This window comes from Ascaphus truei, chromosome 14, assembly GCF_040206685.1.
Source record: "Ascaphus truei isolate aAscTru1 chromosome 14, aAscTru1.hap1, whole genome shotgun sequence".
NCBI lineage: Eukaryota > Metazoa > Chordata > Amphibia > Anura > Ascaphidae > Ascaphus > Ascaphus truei.
In genome coordinates, this window is record NC_134496.1 from 33,719,266 (window position 1) to 33,734,099 (window position 14,834).

Sequence of the window (14,834 nt, forward strand, 5' to 3'; positions counted from 1 at the left end):
ACAAAAACAGTGTTTCTGCCATGATTGGGTTGCAGAGCTGACAATTCACAATTCCCCAACCTGGCTCAGGCGCAACCAGCCAGGCATAATACCTTTATTAGTGGCCTGGGTACCCCCTCATGTCACATATACACCCACAAAACACACACCAACAAGACACACACAACAAAACACTCTGCTGCCCTCCTCTACACCCACAAAACACTCAGCAGACAGACACAGCCACACAAACCGTTCCCCTCACTCTCCTGTGCGGAGCTCTCTGCAGGCAGGGTGGGGGAGGAGTCAGTGCCCTGCTGGTGCCTCCTGTCCAATCAGGTCCCTTGAGTGAGAGCTACTTTCACTCTATATGAGATGAGAACTGAAAGCTGATTGGCTGAAAAACTTGGCAGGGTGCCAAAAATTCCAGGGCCATTACTGAATGAATAATGCCCGGAATTTTAACTAATCACAGATCAGGGATTTCAATAATGCCCAGAATTTACCAGCTTTAACCTATATTAAGGGTTATATGGATTATTTTTGCCTTTACTGATAAAGATATACTAATCCCAAAGTAGTTCCTTGGAATCTGGCGTTAAGGAATTTACATGAAGAACTTTGAGGCTCGCAATCCATATAATAAGAACACCTTTGGGTACCTGCAACCCCTCATTTTAATATATAAACAGTCAGCCAGATGATTCCTGAGAAAACAAAATGCATTTCCTTAATTGTTTGATTACCTGGTCTGCAAACAAAATCATGAAACATTAACTTTTTATGACCCAGACCACCATGCAAGGCAGAACTTAAAACACGTTTAGCAAGTAGGTTAACCCCTTGAATACCACACCACACAAAGAAATGTAACCTTACGTGGATGTATTGACACTGATGCTTCTTGCATCTTGTGCAAATGATTAACAACTATCTGACTCCTGTTTCTGACACATGCAAATTGTCATCTGTTCTGCATGGGACTGTACCTTAATACATTGATACATAGTAGTGCACGATAGAAATGCCTCTCTTCAACACTAGTTTTGTCACAAAATTGCAAAATTCTGTAACCAGCGAGTTCATGAAAAATGTGGCACAAGAAAAAAACACCGGGATGTCGAAATGGGGGTTGGCACAGGAAGTGGCCATCTTCCAGACTGGTGGTCAGGCCCTCCTACACGCGTTGCCAAGTTCCAGGACACTGGTTAGGCCAAGATTACTTTCAATTTGCACCGCTACCTTTGATAATCTGCAGTTCTATGCTCCAATTTTGCCCCAGTTTTACAGCTGTGAGAATTTGATAAATAGAACCATTCATTTTTTTATTGTGTGCAATAGGCATGTTTTATATGTATTTTGTAGGTGTGGTATCCATGAGGCATATTCATTAATTAGTTATGTACTTGTAATTTCGGTACACTTGCTAATAACACACTTTGCCGTACATTTTTATCAGATACTGTAGGAGTTGACAGTACAAGGAGAAACTGCTTCATTTGAGAATCTCATTCTAGTTAAACCTAATCATGTTGTTATGTAAAGCTGATAATAAACACACTCAAGAAAAAGAACACGATTAGAGATATACTTTGCAGAAACATTGTATTTGGAGAATAAACTGTTTTAATATCTTACAAGGTTAACAGTAATTTCCTTTCAACTGTAAAAGATACTTTGATCCCTCTTTATCATCTAGTTTTCAATTATATTATTGGGCAACATTTCCACAAGAGGTATTAATTACAAATACATTCAGTATGCTATTTTTGTCCAGTTTATAGACTGAACATTATAGTACAAATTGTCCAAATTTCCCTAATGCACCAACCATTAACCATATAATACAATAATCAGCATTTCTAAAAAGTGGGTAAAACCTCTTGGAAAAAAATTGTATGCACCATGGCAACTATATAACCATTAAAATAGAATTTTATCTTCCCCGAGGTATTCTTTTTTTTTTAATTAACAAATTCATGATCCAGCTCTATTAACTAGCATATTGAAGCAATAATAAGATTTAGATGAGCTTAACTCTAATGAACATGTTGAGATTCTGTAGAAAAGGAATAACCAGTTTTTGCCTAAGTACAGCTCAACCCCCGTATAACGCTGTGCTTTGGGTCCAAAGAATCACATCGCGCTATCAGTGGATCGCGTTAGCAATAATGTAGAATTGCATGCATTGCACAATAAAGTATTTAAGATACCAATAATCGTGTTGTAAAGTATTCATAAATACGAGAATTGGGAGCCACGCTTGCACCACGTTATAAGCGGATTCGCGTTATAACGGGGTTGAGCTGTAGTGCTTTTTTTTGTTTCATATTGTATTTCTCACTGCTCTTCCTTGAGGCCCGAGCTATATATATAAAGGACTCAACATTCACTTGTTACAGAGCGAGGGTTCCACCATTTCCTTCATCAAATTTACATAGAGATGCCTTCAGAATTGCAAGAAATCCCATGCACACTGGTGGAGAATGTGAGTGTAACACACAATTGTTAACATTACGTTCATAAAATAAATAATCTTGCTTTTATTTTATTGAGTATAAATTGAACCATTTTTTACATGGCAAATAAACAGCTCAAATAGGGCATTGAAGTTAAATATTTTTACATTAAAAAACCCTTGGATTTCTAATTTGAATAAGTGCTATAGGCATTGTGATCACATGCATTTTTGCTTGGAATTTGTTAGTTGCCAAGGCCATGATTATTCTTGTTGCTCAAATTAATTATTAATTATAGCTATAATTATAATTATAAAATCATGTCACCAATGGTGATGGGGAGCTAGCATGTCATTCCACGTGGAAAATCAGTAGACAGCAATTCAAAATGCAGGTGTGAAATTCTTCCTCGGCTAAATCAGTAAAAGAACAAAAACATAGGAGTGAGACGTAGAATTTACTATGAGAGAAATGGACTAAAAAATGAAAGATAATTTTGATGCAAAGAGAGGTCAAGCACTTTATAAACAAAAATAGGAGTGAAGAAGAATAGAGGTTAAATTGGTACAAGTCATCAGCTTAGCCTGTGACCTTGAGCAAGCCACTTTCCTTTCCCGTGTCCCAGGCACCAAAGATTACAGGGTAAAAATGTATTGTGCCTTTAAAATTCAATGTACAGTGCATTGTTAGTGCTCTATAAGAAAGACAAGTATTACAGGCAAAGTGACAATTGGGATGATATTTTGAATAGTGATAAAACATTACTACTATACACAGTATTATCTAAGGTTGCAAATACAGTATGTTTTATTGAGAACAATCTGTGAGCCATACCTTAGGCATGTGTTATTTAATATAAGTGGCCTCTGGAACTGGAGGAAGACAATATTCGGGACACTTTCAAGACTTAAATTAATTTTGGGAGCCCAGTTTTTAGGAACGTTGAAGCACAGTTGGATGGCCATAAACATTATAAAGTATTAATAAATATAAATGATACTCTAATTTAACCAACTGGGGTTTCATGTAAACTCTAAGTGGAGACATAGGTTGGTTATGCTACAGTACTAACCATGTGTAACTGAGTCTCATTCTAATACGTTTGAGGGGACCAATGTGAGTGTTCTTTAAAGGTGAAATTATAGTGTACATCAGTGTTTTCCAACCTTTTTTGTTTGGAGGAACCCTTAAAGTATTTAGAAAAATCTCAGGGAACCCTTATCTGGCTGACACATATTAGTTTCAACAGGGGTCAGTCACAACATTTCACACCTCATGAGCCACCTCTATTTCCCACCCTCTACCCATGTATTTCTTTCCCATCCATCTAACTCTCCCCCCTCCCGCCTCGCATGTATTTATCCCTTGCGTTTCACTCTTACTCCCTCTTTTCCTCACTCCCTCCCTCCTGCCACCCTCTCTTCTCTCAATCTCGCCCCCTACCTTCCGTCAATTACCCCACTCTCACTCAAACAACCCTACAAAATACATACCAAAAGAAAAACACCCCAAGGGGAGGTGTCTGTGATCCATAGGAAGAAAACCTTAGACTGCTTCAAGGAGCCCCAGGGTTCCACGGAACCCTGGTTGGGGATCACTGGTGTACATTATAGTGAAATTATAGTTTCAAAACTTCATTCATCTCCAAAGGCACAAATGTACAATAAATCCGAAGATACTAAGACATAAGGGATAATTCTATATACTCCAAAGCAGCAGGCGTTTCTTGGCCAAAAATGCCCATAGACTTCAAATTGGGATTTTTGTACTGCATATTTAGGATTTGTCCCGTACACTGTATGAGACATTTTGGTGGTATATTTCTCCTCCCAGGGTTAAATATAGAGTATTGAATACTACCCATGATCATGTAAAGTAGATCTATAACAGGTCTATGTCTTGGGCCAGAATAACTGGTATAATATTGTGTGTACATTTGTAACCCAATATCTTTGTCTTCAAGGTGGCCTTTTTTTGCCATGAAATTGATACAAAATTTGGAGCATGCATGTTAGCATTCGTGTATCAAGGTACTTTGTTGCTATTTAACTAATGATTGAACCATTTGGGGAATGGTTAACTGGGGCAATACAAATTGATAAGGGAGCATGTGTTGGTCTATGTCAGGGGTGGGCAACTCCAGTCCTCAAGGGCCACCACCAGGTCAGTCCATAAGAAACTAACTTTCACCATTTAGTTATATCATTTGATTAATTGTTTTCCCTTTGAAGTGAAAATGCTATAATTATGTAGACTATTCAATAAACTGCATTACTAAGGTCAATAGTGTACACTACCGACACACTTAATCCGAGCAGGGCTAGTTCCGCAAGCCGGGGGATGCCCCGGCTTGCTAGCCCCACTCCCTCAGCGTGCCGCGCGTCACCGATGCGCGGTCACGCGTCATCGGGTGCCAGCGCCCCCTGCACGCGCGTCCAGGGCTCCCCGAGGGAGCCCTGGTGTCCCGCGATGTGGGGGACGGCGGCAGGGGGTTCCGGGGGACCCGGCGGACCCGGCAGCGGGAGGGAGAGCGCCCCGATCGGAGGGCGCTATTCCGCTGCTTCGGCGCGTGCCCGGCACCCTCCGGCGCGCGCCAGGTTACTGCTGCGGCCGAGAACGGGCAAATGCTCGAATAAACTCGGCCGCAGCAGTATAGCAGGGCTGGCCAATTAATGAAGTAGTGATTCATATAGACCAGGGGGTGGGCAACTCCAGTCTTTAAGGGCCACCAACTGGTTAGGTTTTCAGGATATCCCTGCTTCAGCACAGGTGGCTCAATCAGTGGCTCAGTCATTTGAACCACCAGTGCGGAAGCAGTGATATCCACAAAACCTGACCTGTTGGTGGCCCTTGAAGACTGGAGTTGCCCATCCCCTGGTCTATATGAATCACTACTTCATTAATTTAATTGCGCAACCTTTTCACTTTGTTGAAATCAAAACACTTAACTGATGCCAAGACAAATGCCTGTAATGATAGAGTACAACAATAAGTGTACTATACAAGAGAGGGCTAGAACAAGTATGAAGGTGCCTGCTTTCAGCAGTGTGGCCAGGCACACTGGGAATGGGACAAGGGTCCTAGACCGAGACACGACTACCTGATGAAAGGCCAAGGAGGGCCCGAAATGTTGTCATTTTGTTGCTTGCTTCCGAAAATAAATGGCATCCCTTTATGCATCAGATGTAACATTTGTAATCTACTCCTTGCAAGGATAATATCTTCAGAATGCGAGTCTTAAGGCCACGATTCTAGTGAGTGCGATTGTGCGTGCTACATGAACAAAGTGCAGCAGCTGATACGGGCTGGCCATAGTGAGCGAGGGCGCGATGCAGAGCGACCGCACGGCAGATTTTTCAAAAGACCAATGATTTTGTATTTTCGTCAGCTGCGTCATGGCCGCGTCACCTGAGCGATTCAGCCGTTGAGGGGTGAACAAGCCTGGTGACGCCTCCACCACTCCTCCCCATCGCCTCCCCAATTGCCTCCATCTAAGTGCACTCATCACGCGAGCGACAGGCGCGCGCAACGCCATGTGCTCCGTCGCGCTTGCGCACCTCCTCTGATCTAAGCCTTACCTTTTGAGTGCTGCTTTCTCTACACCTTTACGTAATGATAGAGAGCAGAATATATATTTACCACAATGTAAACAGTGTTTCTAGAATGTATTAAATGAGATATATTTGCTAATACTAACTTCAGGCTCCAGGTCTATCCTTTGCATCCAGATATCAAATTGCCTATTTTCTGATTCTTGTGTACCAGGTTTTCCCCCACCATCTGGGAGATCTGCCTGTTACAGGGTGTGTAGTGCTGGCTACCTGCTGGTTCATAGGATGCTGAGCTTTCTGCCGGTTGTATGGGGAGAACAGGACAGGCTTTTGGGGTGTTGTTTAGTTAATCTCTCGGTGTTCAGCGTCTCCATCTCTTGGAGGCTCCAAGAGTGCTGGAGACAGCAACGTCTTTATTGTCAACAGCACACAGCATAAAACAGGTACAGTACAACTCTTCCCAGCCTCAGGATGGTCCCTGGAATCAACCCGCAGGCAAGGGCCCTAGAACCTATCCTAGCTCTTCCCCAACTACCTGGTGGAGTAGGAGGTATAGTCCACTCCCCTAAGGGAGGGGATAGAAGGTGGTCAGAGCAATGCACACGCGCTGCCTGGGACAGTCTTTCTCAGGGAAGAGCACTGACTAAATTTGCATGTGCAGCCCCTTAAATACCCTGGGGGAGGGTCCCAGTCTGAGCCCCTGATTGGGCAGAACAGAGACCCTAGGCCCAACTCTCCCTGTCACACAAGGGAGCTGCTATTGCAGGGGAAACCCCAGATTGGGCCTAACACTGCCTGTTCTGTACCAGGATTTACATGTTAAGCAGCGCAGATTAGTAGCCAAAAACAGGCATGGCTACACTTGTCCCTATGACTGTCATTTATAAAGGGGAAGGAGAGTGGGGGAGAGCCCTTGCTACAGTCTGTGTTAATTTGCTGGTGCCAGTGGTGTAGATATGAGGAACAAAACAACTTGCCAAAGCAAGTAAAAAGGCCGCCTATGGTACAGCACTCGCCAGAAAGTACGTAAGTATGAGTAGGTTTAAAACGTAACCTTTAATGGTTAATATTGAGTAAAATATAGGTGGACAAAACGAAACAAAGAACAGCACATGGACAACTAATCACTGATACAGTAATTTGTAATAAAACGAATATTAAATTGATACTCTCGCGCTGGGATAGGATATGCTAATATATGTCGTAGGCTTCTACCCAGAGGTGGGGGTAAGTGAGTATTGTGGTAGCTTCAGGATGTCGGCTACCCAGGATGTATGCACAAGTTTGTGAGCCCGACTGTGGTTAGTGTCAGTCTACCAGACGGGTGTATAAACAATGGGTGGTGAGCACGGTATATCCTGCAAGGACAAGACTCCCGCCCCTGGTAGAGATCGTGCGTGCACACAGGATACCTGTGGGTTAAGCAGCTCAAGGTGTACCAACGATTGGACAGGCACACAGATGGTTTGCTCAGGCTAGGAAATTAACAGGTAAGTGAATGGTATAGTTCCTGTTGTATCCTGATCATGCTGCCGATACACTGTTATGATAACCAGAAGTAGGCATATGTAGAAGTGAGCACAGGAGCGCCTTGAAGGGGCCTGTTTGACCCCCTTTACGAAAGTATTAATAAAATCGTGGAACAAGCAACATGGCTTTGTGTAGCTTAGAATGATAATACAGCTAGCAATCTAAATTATGGGTTGCAGTCTATTTGTGATGAGAGCTGCACGGGTGGATATATGAACACCAGGGTTTGAGGGGTTAACTGTTGGGATAGTCAGCTTGGTGTGTTAATGAGCACCCCTCGCTGAAGTTGCAATTAAATCCCAGAACAGAATAACAAAATGAATAAGCAGATGACAGTTTTACTGTCAATACCTGGTGTATTTATGAACCTTTAAACTGTGCAATTAAACTGTGTATGTGGTCAGTTTGGTGTATTCATGAACACCAATTTAATATTCGTTTTATTACAAATTACTGTATCAGTGATTAGTTGTCCATGTGCTGTTCTTTGTTTCGTTTTGTCCACCTATATTTTACTCAATATTAACCATTACACTTTAAACCGACTCATACTTGCGTACATTCTGGCGAGTGCTGTACCTAGGCGGCCTTTTTACTTGCTTTGGCAAGTTGTTTTTTTTCCCTATGACTGTCACCCATAATATTATCTTTCCTTACTGTTTTTAAACAGGGTTGCATGCTAGAAAAATTACGTTGTATGTAGTAAACATTTATCCAGACTTCTCATCACATGCTCCTAGTTACATTAAAAATGATGCAGTATACAAACTTGCAGATATTCACTACAATCTAACCTTTGAAACGGGTCGGTTAATTAATGCTCTTGATTTACAAGATAGACCTGGAAGGAAATAGGTGTGCTACTGAGAACTCACAAGATTAAGCCATATATGTAATTACAAACATTGTCCTGTTTCTGTGTTTCTTCTAGGCTTACTAATTATAACATTTCTCTTTCAAGGCCTGATTCATTGCGGAAGGACAATATTTTTCAGTTTCTTGAATATTTTATTCCACATCATTGTTTTGTCTAACAAAAAGAAAATTCCCATAAAAATGTCCAAAAATAAAATATTCCTCCACAATGGGGCAGTGTTGCTTTATCAATAAAATATTGGAACAGTGGAAATATTTAAAACGGTAAAGCACTCTGATGAAAAGCTCCGACACCAAACATAGCAATTTCTCTTCTCAAGGATCATGTACATGAATCAACCGAACAAAGCTTTCCTTGCTTTGTATTTATTCATACAGTATTACGCAAACCTGTTATTGTCATAAACCTGAGTCAACTTCTAAATTAAACTCATTGTAGCCCTGCACAGAAGTATGCATTTACAGAGGGCTTTTTAAAAAAAATGAATATGTAACAAAAATGAGGCACACGATGTAAAGGTAAATTACATAGATATGCTGGAGTAGAGGAAACATCTGCAGATGACAGCGTTATTCCAGTAGTATGAGAACAGGGATTTCTGATGTACTTTAGGTGAGGATAACAAAAGTAGACACAACGTAAATGTTAGAATACAAACAAAAAATAACACCATGGCTGCTAAATGTTAGACAAAACCGAGGACCCAAAGAATTAGGGTCCAAAAGCACCCCCGAAATATGCACTCAATGCCCTGTGGATATTAGACGGCTTAAATAGCCTTAACTAGTATTACTGCTAAGTGGTATATCATAGTCAGAGGGTGATAGGCTAAAATAAAAATAATAACATTTTATTACATCATAATTATTAAACACCAATATTAAAAATCAATAGAATCCTCGTATCAAACCCTAGTTTGATACAGATAATAATTAATTATGACACGTGTTTCGCATTTTGCGTTTCGCGTGTATGTCATACACGCGAAACGCAAAATGCGAAACACGTGTCATAATTAATTATTATCTGTATAATATCCACAGGGCATTGAGTGCATATTTCGGGGGTGCTTTTGACTCTAATTCTTGGGGTCCTCGGTTTTGCCCATCATGGTTTACCCTTTGGCACCTGCATCATTACATAGGTGAGCAGTCTGATTCGTCAGGTTCTGCTAAATGTTATGCAGTATTGATGATGTTAAGGTTTATTCAAGGCAATATGTTTCGAAAGTGTACTGTCAAACGGCTGATTATCACATGCCATACTTCACATGGTAAAATTACCATCAATGGCCACAACAAGCAGTTTGTCACAAAGAAAATGACAAGTCAATGACCTTTGTGGGTCTTGTGGAAAAGGAATTAGGGCATGTGTCCAGATTCCAGCAAAAGAGCATTGAATGCTCCAATTTAGATTGAGTTATTACCAGAAAATTACAGCTTTTCCAGGTACAATGCTGTGTCCCATTCCGTGATCCATCTGAAAACTGTTACGTCTGCGAACTAGACAAAATATACCCTGTCTTGCAAAAAGTCACCTAGCCCTTTATATTGGCCATTTCCTGAAATTTTTGCAAATATTCGGAAAATGTTGTGAAATCCTTATGATATTTTGGCAAAAAAAGTTTCCAAACGATGTCGTTTAGTGATGACATTTCAGTCACTCCATGCATGTGTGTCAGTCGTTATTGGGAAAGTTGAGATACCTCAGAGGAGTTACAACAGGCAGGTACTAGCAGTGAGGCAAGGCTCACTGGGGAGTGAGGAGTGGCTCCGGGGAGTGGATCATAGAATGTGACAAAAGAGGATCTTAGGTAGTAGTTTTAGGAACTATCAAGTCTAGATAGCCAGTCTACTGGACTTGGGTGGTAAAGGAGAATGTATGAGAAAAGAGTATAGATACTGTACTGTATATGGCTGTGGGTGTTAAGATTTTGCTATCAAGGCCCCCTTTTTATAATGCTCAGTTGCTGAGTCCCACCAACAGTAGTCAGAACCTAAACCCACACAACCAAAATAGCACATGCAGATACTATAAACACACAATCATATAACAGGCCAGAAAGACACAGTCACACAAAAAACCAGAACAGAAACACGCCAATCACCTCCCTCTGCTCTCTGTCCCCCACCCCGACCCCCCCCCCATGACTGGCCATGCTCTTAACACCTCTTAAGGGCTCAATTGTACCAAATGCTGCAAGGCGGCAGCGCTATTCTGTGACGTCACCAAGCGCGGCCACCAAGCAGCATAGTGATTATACCAGGGAGCTGGTGGAGAGGAGGCAAGGAGGCGTGGCGGAGGCCTGGCCGTGAGCTGTTCGCCCTCATTGGCTGGAACCGCTCACGTGACATGGCTATCACCAGCCAAAAGAAATCTGCAGATCGTGCCAGGAGACTTCCGCCCTGCAGTCCCACGCGATGCGCACGCCGCAACAGGTATGTGCGCTGCTATTGGTTTTATTAATGTTGTTTTTCATGTGCGTTGCGTCGCGCCATCGTGCGTCGTTTTGGGTATAATCATGGCCTAATAATTGACTGCTGCTAGGTGATGCAGCAATCAGGATGGCGGTAACTAACCCAGCCCCCTAGCAACTTTCCAACTGCTCTAGGACATGGAAATTCCAAGGCACGCTTTTAACACTCCCGCAGTGCCTCAGTTTACAACACAACCTTGGTTGAGAAAATGCGCTAAAACAAAAGACGCATTAATGCTAAATCCTGTAAAATATATTCAGCTCCAAAATGTTTTAACATTTCATCTTAGAACTCATATAATAGTGTTAGGAATCAGAGTTCTCAGCGCCGTCCGCGCAACACACAGACTACCCTCAGGGAGTCTCAGGCCACGCAGCGCAACCTCCGCTTACCTGCCTTCACAGGCCGTCAGCTCCTCCATCGCCTCAGGGTCCCTCCCCTCGGTGGTTCTGCGGCTCCTCCTCCTTCTCAGAGCTAGGCGCGGGTCCTCTGTCCCGTGCGCACACGTGTGTCCTCCTCCAATGCTGGTCGCATGCACACGCAGCTTACAGAGCGCGCACCAAGCATCCACTCTTCTACTTCCACTCCTGCTGTGAGGCTCCGCCCCCGTACACCGCACAGGTGAAATCAGAGTACTACTGCACCGACACACTTTATTCGAGCAAATACCCAGTATGTACCTGGCAGATACCTGGAATGCGCCGCTCCTCACCTCTGACAAGCCCCGTTGCGTTTGCCTTCCCAGCCTGGGTTCATGCCTGGCTGACGGGCGGCTGATCTGTTAAATGATAATGATTAGGATTTAATAGGCTGCAATGCTTCGCGTGTCTACCAGATGGCATAAATTCATGAATTGTAATGCAGTATATATATATATACTGTGCAGTATTGCAGCCAGCGGGAATAAAATGCTTCAATCCCTGCCTGGAAAATAACCCAATGCACTCGGGCAGAAAACAGTCACAAACCTCAATACACCCGGGTATACCCGAATTCGTGGGACTAGCCGAGCTCGAATAAAGTGTGTCGCCAGTGTACCAGTGCTCACCTGGGTTATATCAGCCACCCCAATCCAGAGAGGCACCCTGCAGTCCTCCTGACCCGCCCCCGTCCCTGATTGGTCAGCCCAGCCTTATCTAGCATCTCTGAGCCCTCACTCATCGCTCGACATAGTCTCTGTATGGAAGTGTTTGGTGTACTCTCGGTTACTACAGGTATTGACACGGCTCGTACGACTATCCCCTTTGGCTCTCGACTTCGGCTCTCCTTGGACTACGTATACTCTGGCATCCCACGATCACGGCTTGGACTTCAACCTTCCTCATCTCTCCGCTCCCTGACCTCGGCAAGTAAATCACTATTCTACTCCTATACCCGGTACCGGCAAGTATTGTCTACGTTACTTAAATCTGGCCTGGCAACGCTTAATACCACACTCCGGACACGCTCCCTTTGCTGCGGGTGCGTGCATTCCTACCTCCCCCTTCAGCACAGGGGACGGGTCTGTTCTGCGGGCAGCACCGGCGAAACAAATAGACATTAAATCAAACCCATTATTTCTTAGTGGAGAACAGTCACCTAAAGCTAAAAAGTACACATCTTGAGTTATTACATAATTTCAAATACAGTTGTCACAGGAGACCAGGCCACTTAACACTGGGATCACATAGGAAAGGCAGAGAAAGAGGTTAAATAAAATACGTTTATTTTGACCGGAGTCAACAGGCACAACACAATACAAAGCTACAAATCTTCTGGGTTATCTATGTGCTCTTTGGTGAACTTCAGATGGGCAGCAATGTTCTTTTTTTTTTTTTCCAAAATTTTTTATTAGGCAAATACTTATTTCACAATGTACATATCATACATGTTAATACAGCCTAATACAAGTTTTCTCCATTTTTTGGTTAAAGAAACCAGAAAGAAAGAGGAAAGCTCATCGCCCCCCTGACCCTCCTGGGGTTGTAAGGGGGGTGCGAGTATGGAAACAGAGAGTAAGAGTGTGGAAAAAGAGAGAAGGGGAGGTGGGGAGGGGAAGGGGGAAGGAGGGGGGGGATACCTGTTGCTCATCACATCCTCAGAATATTTCTATTGGAGTTTCTGGACTCGTTCTTTTTACTTTTTATTTTTGGGTTAGGGACGCGGGGGTGCCATATGGGTTAGCCATGGGTCCCATGTTTTATTAAAGGAGTCCGTGGATCTTTTCAGAAATGCCGATAATTTTTCCATATTCATTACCTCTTGTATCCTATTTTTTATCGTTTGTTTTGAGGGGGGAGACACTTTCTTCCAGGCGGCTGCCACTGCACATCTAGCCGCTGTTAGGATGAAGGAGATTAATTTACTTGTTGGTCGGTCCACATTTTCTATGGGCCTGGCCAACAGGTAGGTCAGCGGGTCAACAGGGATTTTGAGGCCAGTGACCTCTTCTATTAATTTTTGAGTGGTTCCCCAGTATTTTTGAATTTCCGGACATGTCCACCAAATGTGTGCCATGTCCCCCCTTTGACCGCAACCTCTCCAGCATAGATCGGACGCCTGGGGGTAGATTTGGTTTATTCTAACTGGGGTAAGATACCAGCGGAACAGTATTTTATATATATTTTCTTTGATTGTGGTACATATGGAAGTTCCTGATGCATTCTCCCAAATTCTTTCCCAGTCCTCTCGGTCTATAACTATTCCCAATTCTGCTGCCCAATGCAGCATATAGTCATGGGTGGGGGCTTCTATAGCCCTTTCCAATACTGCGTAAATTTGTGTTATAAGACCTTTCTGGTGGCCTGTTTCTCGACAGAGCCGCTCAAAAACTGTGAGAGGGGGAAATTTCAACGTTGGGGATAAGGTTCGAATAAAGTGCCGAATTTGTAGATACTTGAACACGTCCAACCTTGCTATTTCATATTTGGTTTGTAGATTTTGATAGCTCAGGAATTCTCCAATGCTCAAGAGGTCAGCGATCGCTCTAATATTTTTTGCTTTGAATTGATCCAATTGTCTGGGCTCACAACCAGGAGGGAATTTCGGATTTTTGTGAATTGGTATGAGTTGGGATTGGGGCGATGTGAGCTTGAATTTATATTTGCATCTCGTCCAGATCTCCCATGTGTGTCTCATTGGGCCTAATTTAAATTTACTATTCTGCATGTCTTCCCTGCTCAGGGACCAAAGGCAAGCTGGTAGTGAAGGCGTCCCGGCGTAGTATGATTCTATATCTAGCCAACAGTATTGGTTTGGGTTGGCATTCCAGACTACCACCTGTCGCAGTTGTGCGGCTAGGTAGTATTTGGTGATGTCTGGGACACCAAGTCCTCCTCTACCCCTTGATGCCAAAAGAACTGTCCTAGCGGTTCTGGGTTTCTTACCCTGCCAAATGAAGTGGAAGATTAGTTTTTGTATGTTTTTTAATTCTGAGCCAGGGATGTGGATCGGGAGCGTCTGGAAATAGTATAATAATCTGGGGAGTATGTTCATTTTAACCGAGATCATTCTCCCGATCCATGATATTTGATATCCTCCCCATTTCGCTAGGTCTTGTTTAATTTTCCGAAACAAGGTCGGATAATTTTGTTGATATAGGGATTGGTAGTTTCTCGCTATCTTTACTCCCAGATACTTGATACTCGAGGAGCTCCAATGGTAGTTAAAGTTTAGTTTGAGGAGTTTCACCTCTGGCTCTGGCAGGCTTAAATTTAGTGCTTCCGATTTATCGCTATTGATTTTATAGCCTGATATGTCTCCAAAATCTCGGAGTTCTTTTTGGAGGTTAGGTAGGGATGTTTGGGGTTGCGTCAGGGTTAAAATGACATCATCTGCGAATAGTGATATTTTGTGCTGCCTGTGTCCAATTTCTATTCCTTTGATGTCTCTATTTGTTCTTATTGCCGCTGCTAGGGGTTCTATGGTTAATGCAAAGAGGAGAGGAGATAGGGGGCATCCCTGTCGAGTTCCATTAGTAATC